The sequence below is a fragment of the Hibiscus syriacus genome, unplaced genomic scaffold (assembly GCF_006381635.1).
Source record: "Hibiscus syriacus cultivar Baekdansim isolate YM2019G1 unplaced genomic scaffold, ASM638163v2 tig00110234_pilon, whole genome shotgun sequence".
Lineage (NCBI taxonomy): Eukaryota > Viridiplantae > Streptophyta > Magnoliopsida > Malvales > Malvaceae > Hibiscus > Hibiscus syriacus.
The window spans coordinates 869,909-877,547 of NW_024062639.1; the positions used below are offsets into that span (position 1 = coordinate 869,909).

Consider the following 7,639-nt stretch of genomic DNA (forward strand, 5'->3'; position numbering starts at 1 on the left):
GAGAGAGATTACCTGCTAGGGAACTCTCCGGGAGAATGAATAGTCGCTCGGAGAAACGAAATATAACCGTTGAAGAAGGTACAAGTCGAAGCTTTTAGCGTAGATCTATGTTGTTGGGCTGCGTATATGGTCTTTTGGTCATTAATTTGAGGTTCGGGGTGGCAAGAAGAGCGTTTTAGTCAGTTTTAGGGATCTTCAACCACTATGGACGGTGGTCGGAGCAGTGGTCAGTGCGAGGAATTCGTCGAGGAGAGGGGCTCGGTTAGAGGGAGAGGAAAGAGCTTTGGGAGATTGTTTTTTGGGTGAATAACTTGCAATGAGTGAGATATGGGATTAGGGGGCTTTAAATATGGGGGGCTTTTGTGCTATTTCATGTTTTTAAAATTTCGCTCGCAGTCCCTGCACCTTTGATGTGTAATCCAATTCAGTCACTTATTATAATTTGGCTATCAAATTTCAATTTAATTCGATTTAGTCCCTTATATATATATTTTTTAAATTGGTACCCTAATCATTTTTTTTTGTTTCGCAGCATCCTATTAATTTTTTCTCCACCTTTTATTATTCAATTTATTTTTATTATTATTATTATTATTAGTATTAGTATTAGTATTATATATCTTTAACCTTAACCTTTTTTTAAAGGGTTCAAATTAAAGCTTGTCAAAGGTAAATGACTCGAATCAGATTTGAATTTATAATTTAAATTTTTTACGATTAAGACAATCGGGTAATTAATTGGTATCGAAAGGGTAATTCGAGGTGCTTATTCTTCCCCTATCGTAAACGACTCACGAATCCGATACATCTTTAGTAAAACGAAGATTCAGTAAATGGTAAGTAGGTGTCCGATCTACCTAACTCGAAAGTGATAGGTGACGACTCCATCTCGATTCCAAAGTCAATGCTCGAGCCTGCGTTAGAAACAAAAGGAAGATAAAAACGATGGACAGGTAAAATATTCATCTAATGCTCCAGCCAAGCCCCAAACAAAGTAAATCCACCATTAATCATAACATTATGGAAGCTGGCTTCAACAAATATATGAGTGACCAGAGGGTAATCTCGCAATGCATGGGAGACAGATTCATCAATTGAGCTGCACAAACGACAATGTATTCCACTAGCACCAATATTAGCAATACGATGACCCACAAGAAGAGCCTCGTTAGCAACCCGCCACCCGAATAGACGAACCTATGGTAACGTGGGTAATATTAAGAAATATACCTTAAATACAACTAAAAATAATAATAAATATAAAAAATTAAATATGAGTATAGTATGAAACATGATTTTGAATAATAAATAAAAAAAATAAAGAATAGTGTATTATTTTATCGTTAGATTGAGATTGAAGAAGACTAAAAGCTAAAAAATATTTGATAAATTGAAGAATGAGATTTGAAAAATAGACAATATAGTTAAATTTAATTTAAAAATTAAATGAATTAATTAGAGAGATAAAAGAAGAAAGTCAAAAATTAAAATTTAACAAAATTTAAAAAAATTAGAACCCAATTATAAATATAAAAATTAAGGATCCTGAACTACTTCTTAGGGTGCTCCCCTTGAAAGCCAAGCCTAATTGGTTGTTGATCATCGAGTACTTGTTTTTTTTATATACCCCATTTATGTTTTTCCTTTATTATTTTTAATTTTTAATTTTTAATAACCTTATTTTTATAGCGTTTTCTGTCTTTTTCGCATATTTTTAATTTTTTTTGGGTGTTTAACAGCTTTATTTCATTTATTTTCTTGTCAGATTGATATCATCTCCACTTATTAAAATAATGATTATTTGTAATTATGTATATATTTTTTTATTTTAAATATGTATTAAAATTAAATATATTATTTACGTTCATAGATAATTTTTTTATTATGCTGACTCTGATTTGTGGTTATCAATAATCTTTAGTAGTTTAATCTTTTGTTATAGGTTGTCTTCCCGATGCATTTAGATATATTCATAACTATCTTATGTTCAAGTTTTTTGGGTGATTTTTTAATCTTTTTCTTGTTTGTTCTTTGTATGATATCAAAGTATTAGTTTTTTTGTGTCAATTATTATACGAAAATGTTCTAATTATATATTTATTTAACTTTTATGATTATTTTAAATATTTTTTAAATAAAATAATTTTTTATAAGAAAAACTTATATAATAAAATAGAAAATAAAAACTAAAAATAAAATTTGATCCATTTCCAAAAGTTATCCCTCAAAATTAACCTAATTCCTTAGACTACCTGTCTTAAACGCAATCCTGAATTAAGCTACCCCACGCATTTAATGGACACTGGGACAGCTTTCCATTATTGTGTGGAAACTGGAAACTTTTCTTTATTGTATCAAAGACATTATTAAAAATACCATTTCAAGTACCATCAGTTTAATTAATTTTTTTTGAATTTTTTTCTTTGAATTCATTTGGATAAATTGTTCGATAAAATTATAATAAAAATATTTAAATTAGTAATTAAATATTATTTGATTATGATAGGTGAATAATATATTAAATAAAACTATCAATTTAATTTTTATTAGAATTATTTAATAATATTAACATAAATGGTTGACATTATTGATAGTAAAAACTAAATAATTAAATTAAAACTTATAATTTAAAGAAAATTGGATATTAAATTAATTGATCTTCAATGCAATTTTATGGAAATTGTTGATCGAGTAATTTACAGCGTAACAGAAAAACAAAAAACAATTATGTCCCCTATTAAAGTCAATAGTCCAATTCTCGTAAGTCATTGGGGCCCATAAACCCCACCACCCTTTTCCTCGTAGAATAGGACGACACCGCGATTTCCCTCCACACCGTTCCACCTCCCTTTCTCTCTCTCTCTCTCTTCTCTACAGCTACGGTAGGCTTAGTCATGTCTTCTTGCGTGACGGACACGGCTCGAACCCTCGCCTGCAGAGACGGCGCGGCGGCGGCCCACCTCAAGCTGCTCTCGCTTCTAGACATCTTCTTCGCCAGCATCATCGGCATATCTTCCCCCGTCTTCCTAGCTCGTTATTTCCAAGGCAAACCCGTTTACGACAAGGCAATTCTGATAATCAAGTGCTTCGCTGCCGGCGTCATCCTTTCAACCTCCTTAGTCCACGTCCTCCCCGAAGCCTTCACCGCCCTCTCAAACTGCCACGTGGCGTCAAGCCATCCGTGGAAAGACTTCCCTTTCGCCGGACTGGTGACGTTGGTGGGGGCTCTTATGGCCCTTTTGGTAGACTTGACGGCGAGCTCTCACGTGCATCAGAGTCACGATAATGATAACAAACCGAGCGGAGAGTATTTACCGGTGGCGGCCACGCAAGATGGAACGGGGGGAAAGAAAACGGGGAGTGAATCGTCGAAAGAGGAAGCGGTAAAGCAGCAGAAGCAGAAGCTGGTTTCGCAGGTATTGGAGATTGGGATAATTTTTCATTCGGTAATAATCGGGTGACGATGGGGATGTCGCAAAATCAGTGTACCATTAGACCATTGGTTCTTGCACTCGCTTTTCACCAAATCTTCGAAGGCATGGGTCTCGGTGGCTGTATTGCTCAGGTAACCCTCTTTACTTCCCAATTTCTGCAAATGCTCAAAAACACTCTTTTTGAAATCCAAAAAATTCCATAGGAATTTTGAAACTTTGGGGTAAATTATACTTGGTTAATTAAATCAAAAGAACTTCCATTGGAGTTATTGTTATTAAGGGAAGCTTTCATTTCAATCACTAGATTATTGATATGTGGGCATGCGACATTAACTGCCATTATTGATTCAATGGCTTAGTGACTGAATAACAATTTTCCTTAACATCATTTAACTCCAATGAAATTTTTTTTGTTCAAAGGCCCTAAAAGTTCATTGACCATTGACTCCAATGGACAGTTTTCAAAACAATTATATATGCATTTTATATTACTTCATGAATCCTCTGAGTAATGTCATAACGTGCTAATGCCATTGTCTGGTATTACAATATTAGTGTATCAGGTAAAAATCCTAAGAAGAACTTATTTGCACATGTAACATGTGTATAGTTAATAATATGCAAACAATTACATGTATATATATATATATATATATATATATATATATATATATATATATATATATATATATATATATCACGATACTTGATGCATGCAGTGACGAATGAGATTTGTGATTTCAGGCGGATTTCAGGATGGGAACAGTGGCATACATGTGCTTTATGTTTTCGGTGACGACGCCAATGGGGATAGTGTTGGGAATGATAGTATTCGCAGTGACGGGGTACGACGATAGCAGCTCGAACGCGTTGATAATGGAAGGACTGTTGGGTTCGATGTCTTCGGGTATACTAATTTACATGGCTTTGGTCGATCTCATTGCCCTCGACTTCTTCCATAACGAACTCATGGCTTCCCACACCTGGTTGAAGAAGGCTTCATTCATTGCCCTTGCCCTTGGATCTACTTCTATGTCTATCCTTGCACTTTGGGCTTGAATAATATTATAGCCTTCTTCATCTTTTACCTTTGAAAATGAGTAGATGAAAATGTCTCACTAATACGGACGTCAACAGGTAGAATCTGGACCGGATCCAGCTAGATCCAAATCTAGTCCAGACCCATTTTCACATCCTGGATCCTGACCCGCCCCAAATTTGCGGGTCTAAAAAATTGAGACCCAGATCTGGACCTGGGTCCAAAACGGGTCTGTTCAAAAAAGACTATTCGACCTATTTTTTAACGTAGTAAAATTGTAATTGACAAATTTCATATCACATCTCTAATGGAGGAAAGATTAATTTCAATATAACTAGTAACAAAATAAAAAACGATAAACTAAAGTCTCAAAAAAAAAACTCTAACATAATTACAAAATATCTTTTGAATAATACAAACATTAAAAAAATGTAGACCATGAAACATTATATTACTGCAAGCGTAGTTTAGAATTTATTAAAACTCAAACCTATAAGAACTCACGTGTTTCCATCTATAAAATATTTATTTATATTTTGAAGCTTATTGTGTCATTTATATATATTTTAATCTATAAAATATTTATTTATATTTTGAAGCTTATTGTGTCATTTATATATATTTTAAAACCAAAGGTGGACTTTTCTATAGACAGATAAACGGGTTCAGACTAAATATCTTAGTTTCAAATCTAGATCGGATCCATACTTTAATTAAGGGATCCAGATCCGTCGGGTCCAAAATTTTAGGATGCAGACCCTATAAAATAGATCTGAAACTACGAATTCGATCAGATCCAAGATTCATTACCAAGATTCATTACCATCCTTAGTCACTAACCCCAGCTACACATGTAGCTAGCTTTGTTATTGGAAAATGATGGTTGTATTACATAATTATGCACAAGCGTTCATAATTTCATCAACATAGAGAATAAGAGGGCAATGTTACTAAGATAAAACATGTAAATACATCACCTTAGCCTTTTTCAATGTGGGCATGGGTGTAATCGGGCAGATCTATCTGTAGGCTTCTAATGGTCATCGATTCATACTCGTGGCGATTGACTACTTCACCTAATGGGTAAAGGCGGCTTCATATGCTAATTTGACATAGTCGACCATCTCTAGGTTCTTGAAGAACAAAATCATTTGTCGATATGGTTTTCCGAAACAAATAATGCACTTAACTTGAACAACAAAATGATGAACGAAGTGTGTAAGTAGTTCAACATAAAACACAATAACTTCACTACCTATCGACCACAAATGAACGAAGAAGTAGAAATTTTCAAACAAGAATATCAAAATGATAGTGGATAAAATGGTCGAAACTTATAAAGTTTGGGACGAGAAGTTAATGTTTGCCTTGTTTGTATATCGAACCTCTATACGAACATCGACCGGGGCACACCATTTTCCTTAACATATAGAATGGAAGTCGTGTTACCTATCAAAGTAGAAATCCCATCGCTTCGAGTATTATCAGAAATAAAGTTAGATGATGCTGAGTTGGATCGAGCCCAATATAACCAATTGAATTTAATCGAGGAAAAGAGGCTGAAAGCTATCCACCATGGCCAAATATATCAAAAGCGGATGATCCGGACACATAACAAGAAAGTGCATTCAAGGGAATTCCATGAGGGCGATCTTGTTTTGAAAAAGATATTACCTATTCATAAAGACTTTCGATGAAAGTGAATGTCAAATTGGGAAGGACCTTATGTCGTGAAAAAGGCCTTTTCCGAAAGTGATTTAATCTTGACTGAGATGGATGGACCGAAACTAACCAATTCTGTAAATTCAGATGTCATCAAGAGATACTTTGCCTTAAGTAAAAAAAAATTTAAAGTGAAAACCTGCAAAGGGCGCATTATGCACACAAAAATGAGGGTTCAAGATGAAAACCCGTAAAGGTGTATTGAAACTAAAGGGGATCTCAAATTTAAAACCCGTAAAATGTGACTTGGGTAACAATTCAGGGTTCACACAAGGGAAGATCCTGAGTCAGAATGGCTTTACTAATAGAAGCACCAAAATTATCGTTGAATGGATACAAAATTCAACCATCGCATCGAGTATCCACATGAGACTAATGGCCCAAGAAGAATTCCTCACTCTTCAGATATCGTCACAACTTTCGAGATCTCCTTGACACAAGCGACGCTCAATCTTCCCTACGACATGCTAGTTCAAAGAAACCTATGCCGTTGATATATAGGGGACCTATTATGTCTTCTTTATTTATTTCTTTCAAATGTTTGCCATGTAATCATAATAAACACTCCTTTCCTATATATAAATAAAAATGAAATTTCTTTCCGAAAACCCATTTATTGTTCTCCATCTTGCATTGAAAACGAGTATGGATAGTTTATTTGCCTTGAATAGAGATCATTGGGTATTACTGTGCAAAAATTTCTTGGAAAACACAAGCATTTCAGAAGCTGAAAGGGACTTTGATATGGGACCAGTAGAAATGGTATGGATATCAGTTTGATAACCACCCGTGTACCTATTCTTGAAAAAGGTGAAATACAATATTCAATATTGAGATCATGATTCCATGATACCCAAAGTCGTCTACAAGATACTAAATGGGGCAAAGTGGGAGAGAAATTCACGATTAACCGAAGAAGATTGAGACCTCACTAAAAACAAAATACTAAAATGGCATTTTCATTTTAGGCATACCTTAAGACATTCATCACATACATTATACATATACCATTTTGTAGGTTATTCGAGTCTGTTTCAACTTTACAACAAAGAATACCGCACTCGAATTGGGGTCTTCAAGTCCAAAAGAAAGCCCAAATAGGTGGGGATTTAGCAACAATAAACTATCTCCCCATCCTAAATTTTAAGTCAAATGAGTTACCTATCAACCAAAGCTTTCGAGTTTGATTCCACTCAGCTCAAGAATGCATCGACCGTATGATAGCAGCGAGGAACTACCTTTCGGTCAAACTTCGAACCGAGGTCTTTAAGCCAAGAAGAAGACCTAGGATGACTGTGATATGGCAACAAGGAATCACTTCCCAGTCAAGTTTCGACATAGCTTAAGGCGAGAAGAGCTATTTGCCGACTAAAGCTTTCTAGTTCGATTTCGCTCAGCTCAAGAGTGCATTTGACCCCATGGTAGCAGCGAGGAACTACCTTCT

At 34.8% G+C, this 7,639-nt stretch overlaps 1 pseudogene; it reads left to right on the forward strand.

The window, feature by feature from the left end:
• Positions 1–2,795: 2,795 nt before the first annotated feature.
• Positions 2,796–4,578, forward strand: LOC120114565 (annotated as a pseudogene).
• The last annotated feature ends 3,061 nt before the right edge of the window (positions 4,579–7,639 follow it).